The sequence below is a fragment of the Stomoxys calcitrans genome, chromosome 5 (assembly GCF_963082655.1).
Source record: "Stomoxys calcitrans chromosome 5, idStoCalc2.1, whole genome shotgun sequence".
Lineage (NCBI taxonomy): Eukaryota > Metazoa > Arthropoda > Insecta > Diptera > Muscidae > Stomoxys > Stomoxys calcitrans.
In genome coordinates this window covers 158,026,957-158,032,956 of record NC_081556.1, presented here as the reverse complement: position 1 = coordinate 158,032,956, position 6,000 = coordinate 158,026,957, and the positions used below count along the sequence as shown (strand labels likewise).

Sequence of the window (6,000 nt, the reverse complement as noted above, 5' to 3'; positions counted from 1 at the left end):
ACTCATAAACTAATTAATCCTCTCCAGTTTCAGCGGCAGTTGCTTCAAAGGAAAACTAATATCTTCTCGTCTTCTTCTGTGGCTCCTGTCGCCTAGGATAGTGTATCGCTCCAACTGGACGCTTACGTAGTGTCCGTCCGTCCGTCTATGTTCGTCCGTATATCGTTGAAGGTAAGTATGTGTTGCTTTATCAAAAAATGAGTGTCTTCTTCAGTCTTTTTTTTTTCTTTTTTTATACCCACCACCATAGAATGGAGGTATACTAATTTCGTCATTCTGTTTCTAACTCCTCGGAATATTCGTCCAAGACCCCATAAAGTGCATATATTCTTGATCGTCATGACTGAGGCACTTAAAAATTTGAATTTGATTAATGCAAATTTTTCAAAAATTTTTTCCTATTTTTACTAACAAATCTCTCTGACTGTAGCGCACGAAACAGACATTCATTTCAGGGACAAACTATCTGCGGTTCCGCTGCTTATCTAAAAAAAAGACATCTTTACTCACCAAGGCAATATTTTAATCAAATAACAAATTTAATTTCATGACCATAGTATTATACTAAAAGCTCTTCACTATTCAAAGGGAATTTTATTCCTTACAGGCCGGTACTATATTCAGTTTTCGCGTTGAATCTCCATAAACATAAAAAAACAAACAGAAAAATTAGACGAAATGTGTTAGTTTCGTCATAACTTGTTTTTTCATCTAGGAAAAATTTACATTTCGGGACGCACCTTGAGAGCACAACCTCAGTTGCTGTGCACCAAATCATTTTCTTACGCAAAATAAACGCGATCGCCAAACTTCTAATTGTAACTGAGTGTTTATTTGTGTTAGTGATGTTGCTCACATGTATTTACTCTGGGTGGAAAACAAAGTGTTTGTGGAGGCATAAATAAGAAAGTATTTTTTAAATATAAATAAATATTCTTGAAAGGACAATAAATATTTCCTTAACAACAAGCTACTAATCAATCTGTACGAAATAAGAAGGTTTGTGAAAGAATGTGCTGTGCTTTTAGTCTGCAATTACAAGAGCAATATTTGGATAAAAGTGAAAGATGCTGACAAAGGCTTTTGAAAAGTAGCGATTATTTATTAACTTATAACAGTGGAAATACTTCAAAATCTAATTATTTGTACAAATAAATGCTGAAATTGTCTCTTTTTTGAAATTGTTTTGTTTTTCATTATTAATTAAATACGAAGGGGTGGGTTTTAGTTCAAATTGCAACAACATATGTTAATTTGACAGCGGTCCACACACTCACATTCGAGTGTGTACACATGCACATAAGCAGCTGATAAATTGTTTGATGCCATTTTAATTTTAATATTTAAATGGCAACATTTTGGCCAAAGAAACCCCAAAAAAAAATCAAATGTGGTAAGCTTGTCAAACCACCAAAAGAACATTTTCGGAAAATTTTCCACAAAAAAGAACGTAGTACCAGCCTTATATCGTAAAAGAAAGCGCAGCGGAAGGAGCCAGTTAAAATTTTCGCGTATAAAATGTTTATGACTTGTTTATTTTTACATTAACATATGTGCATTTTTTTCTTTCTCTTTTATCGTTGGCGATATTTTCGCCCTCAAATGGTTTATTACATTATAATGACAGAAATCCATGTACCTACATATAATGTTCACACAGTGTTTAATGCAAAATCAAGAAAGCTTACAAATATTAGAAATCCCCCATTTATCTCTACACCATTTTCTTTCGCTTTTATCTATGCCTATATTTTGGACGCACGAAGTTAAAAGTCCAAATATTTTTTGCAAAATCAACATAAGTCATCATATTATTAACACTCATTAATACACCTTCATTTTGCGCTTTTAATTCCCTACAATGCGACAGATTTGATTAACAATAAAATTAAAATGACAAAACACAAATAAAGACTTACATATTATATATTGTAAAAATTTATATAATAGCAATGTCAGCTAATGTACTGACTTTTCTGGCACGGGATAAAAGTGGGTTAGCGCCAACCAGTTACCGGCAACATACAGCAGCGTGCAAAACTGAACAAATATTTCTCTTTCGATCGAATAAAAATAGAATAATAATAGTATATAAACGAAATTAAGTCATTTTTTACAGGGTTGGTGTCAGGGTACACTAAAAAAATAGGGCCACCTGTTCAACCACAAAAATCTATAGCCACTGACAACTCTTGGTAAGTTCGAAAACTATGAATAAAATGGAAATTCCTATGTTATAAGAGCATTACTTTTAACCTAAACAAAATATTGTTGAAACCAAGTGTTGGCTTGATAAACATTTGGGTTGTTTTATTTACCAGTCCCACTAGACTAAGTTGGCCCTATGTAAGCCGTAGTACACCCTTAGTACTTCAAGTAAAAACGTGCTAAGGTTGGCCGGCCCGAATAATGTTTTGTACTTTAAACGTTGCCAGCACTGACACACATCCGAAATAATCAAATATTAGCAAAACAAAAAAAAAATATAGCATCTGAATTTTACATAAATGTTTCTCGAAGTTCATAAATGTGATCTTATTAAAATCCTAAGCAATTTTGCCATTCCAGAATGTTTAATCATTGATAAATATGTTACCTTCTTCCTCATATAGTTTTGTCATTCAAATTAAAGGATGACAGCATACTTTTTAATAAACGGCGATAAGATTAGCCGTTTAGCTAATCGGGGATAGCATATTTTTTGCATACAAACCCAAGGCGGATTTAAAAAGGTGGTCTCACGCTGTTTACAGCCGGCCGGGTTTGACGGTATTAAGATGTCAGATTTTTGTTGCTATCTTCTTTCTCTCATATTCTCTGCTCATGTACACACACGTAAACACACACGCTCACAAATTTGATTGCGTCTGTTGGCAAAACGGTGATCAGCCTGATGACAAGATGGCGGATTGCACCATATGATTTGTAATTGTTGTACAAATGAGACCATTTTTAATTATTTCACCATGATACAAACCATGACATAATTACCAGTTAGTGTGCCGTCAACCGCTGAGTACAATTTTTTCTCGCGAAGTCAACAAGTTTTGGTTGTGTGTGTATTATAGTTAAGAACCATAACACACACAAACAACGAAAAATGGCACGAACTCAAAATCATTGTTGCACTAATCACTGATTTTGACAGATAGTGCACTCAATATTTTGTTGTTTGACAACTGCCACTACCTTTAAGTAAATATACCTTGATACAAACTAAGTGAGAAAATCCGCTTAATGGGTAAATAAAGCACCCTTTTATACGGAATCTACGTTGGAAAAATTAACCGTTGAAAAGTTGTTTGCTAATTTTAAACAAAGCGAAATGAGCACCATGTTCTATGCATGCAATAGACGGCCCAAGGAAAGAATTATTTCCTATTATTTTCCAACAAAAATTTTAACAAATCCTACCAAAACCGACAAAGCCTACTAAATATTCTACAAGCCAAAAATGGGGTACATTTTTTATATCCAACTACGAAGAGTTGCCAACGAACATTCCGTTAGAAAACAGGGCAAACATCTCACATATCAATGAGTGCTGTCCAATTTAAGTTTAAACTTAAACCTGTTTGGGGAGAAGTCTTTACATGGCAAAGTACCTCACAAATGTCACCAGCTGAAATTTTTTTGATGATTTGAAACCAGGCGTTCTGCGTCACATGCAGACACCATCACATAAGTACTATAAAAATAATGGGTACAGTTCAAAGATTATCTATATCCAGATAAGAATTCTTGAGCTCATAAAAGTCGTATTTTTGGCTCGTCGTACAAATGCGTCGAGTTGAGATAAAGTAAACTACCGATTTAAAGCGCAAGTTTTGGTCGTAACAATTAGTTACAATGGACCCTCAACATCCGAGTATGGACCAAATCTGACCATATTTGTATGTACTTGAGCTTTAAATAAAATAAAGAATTTTCAATAATCGTCTAGACGGTCACATGACATTAAAAATTATGAAATACTACCACTAAAAATAAACAAAAGACAATTTAATTATTGTAAAAATATAATTATTTTAAAGAGTAGTAAGTATTTGTCTAACGTATAAAATACTGCCACTAAAAATTAAATAATTGACAATTTAATTATTGTAAAAATATAATTATATTAAAAATAAGTAAATTGGTCTAACGCAAACTCATTCGCCTCAAACACTACAAAAGCCGCACATTTAGTCACTAATGGTCAGTTATGAGAGACAAATATAATTGAGTTGCCGATACAAACGTTAGATAAGAGAATGTTTTCACACTAATTGGTAAAATATTCCATAGCCTTTTATATTACATATTACAAAGGATCCTTCATATACCCTATGATTGAAACTTTCAAACTACCTCCCGATATATGACATTGAAGGCACAAAATACACATTTCTTACCCAGAATTTATGAAATTTGGATCATACCCTGACACTCATACCAGTTATAGCCAATATAAGAACTTATTGAACTTCTCGCTGAAATTGGAAACAGTCAGACTTTCGTAAAAATATTATTTGAATTTAGCTGTCTATAGACTTATCACCTGATGTTACATTTTGGGCTCACTGAAGACAACTATTTTATCAGATTTAGCTGAAAAGAGATTTTTGTTAAATCCCCCGTGGGAAATATAGTCTAGACCCAATCCTAACTCTATAATTTCTTTTATTTTTTATATAGATATACATAAATCAATCTTATAAATTGCCTTCTTGAGTTCATAACATGCTAAAACCTACCAAAAAACTACAACACCGATCATTATACCTTGAAAGTGGAAAACCTTCAATATCGAATAGTTTATAGCGTTATTGAGGCGTTTGAAGGACGAAATTGAATGAAAATGACCACATTTGAAGAATGAGATTTTTACGACGTCAAAATCAATAATATTTATTTCGGTGCATTGTAATTTATCCCTATCCTACAGAGGTGGATATAGAAATTTAAAGTTGTACATCATAATCATCGTATTACCTCATAAATCATGCTTATGTAATGCCCTACAACACTGGATGTACCCACTACTGGTGCATATCGGATAAAGCAGAATAATTCATTCAAAATTTTCTAAAAATTGGATTACAATTTTAGTTGAACCTCTTATTGGATGGAAGTAAGTCTCAAGTCTCAGTGAGGGGTTGACAGGCACCGGTTCTTGCTTAAATACTGAATGCCCATGATGCTCGATATGACAAGGCGCCTTTAAATAACCAATGGCCACAATTTTTCCACAGCGATAGAACTATGGAGATTGACTACTATCGGAATTACCACATATAAATATGGCTACAAAAACATTTCCGGTGCTTTTAATTTTCATGGTCATATTAGCTCGACACTGAAAACAGAAAAATAAGGATTTTTTTTTTCAATTATCCGATGTTTTCAATTAAGCGAAGTAAATGTCATTGACATTTGACCTTTTTAATATTATTAACCTAGATTTTCAATTAAACGGCTTTTAAATAAGCGTATCCGACTATAGACTAATCAAAACAATATATAAATTAAACCTCTCTGTGCGAATATGTAGACCGATCAGGACAAAATAGGAATCAAATGAATATAACAAATTTGGACCAATTTTCAATATGCGAATAGGATGAATGATGTTGTTGTAGCAGTGTGACGTACAATGAGGCGGCAGCCCTTGCCGATGAAGGACTTCATCAGGTCAATCCGGTACGTACAACCGGTATTTGAAAGTAGTGTCTAAATATGACATCTTAAACTTACATTTTAGAGAGTAGTATTCTATACTATTAAGAGAGCGATTAAGTGAGTGGTGTAGTATGAAAGTAGTCTCTTTTCTACCTCTCGGTCATCTTTCCTCAATTTTAGTTTGAATAATAGTTCGGAGGAGTTTATAATTTCCATTTCTCAAGGTCTTACCAAAATAAGTTGTTTTTTATCACTCACTAATGATTTAAATATTTTCTCGTCTAATGCTTTTATAAGATTTATGTTTATATATTCGAACATGCAATCGAAGCCATTCAA

General features: G+C 33.2%; 1 long non-coding RNA gene across 1 annotated transcript; it reads right to left on the bottom strand.

Moving 5' to 3' along the window:
* Nucleotides 1–1,514: 1,514 nt before the first annotated feature.
* Nucleotides 1,515–2,073, bottom strand: LOC106093708 (uncharacterized). Its single transcript, XR_001222393.2, has 2 exons — nucleotides 1,920–2,073; nucleotides 1,515–1,856 (listed from the first exon to the last, which is right to left on the bottom strand). It is a non-coding gene; the product is annotated as an uncharacterized LOC106093708 (long non-coding RNA).
* Nucleotides 2,074–6,000: the final 3,927 nt, after the last annotated feature.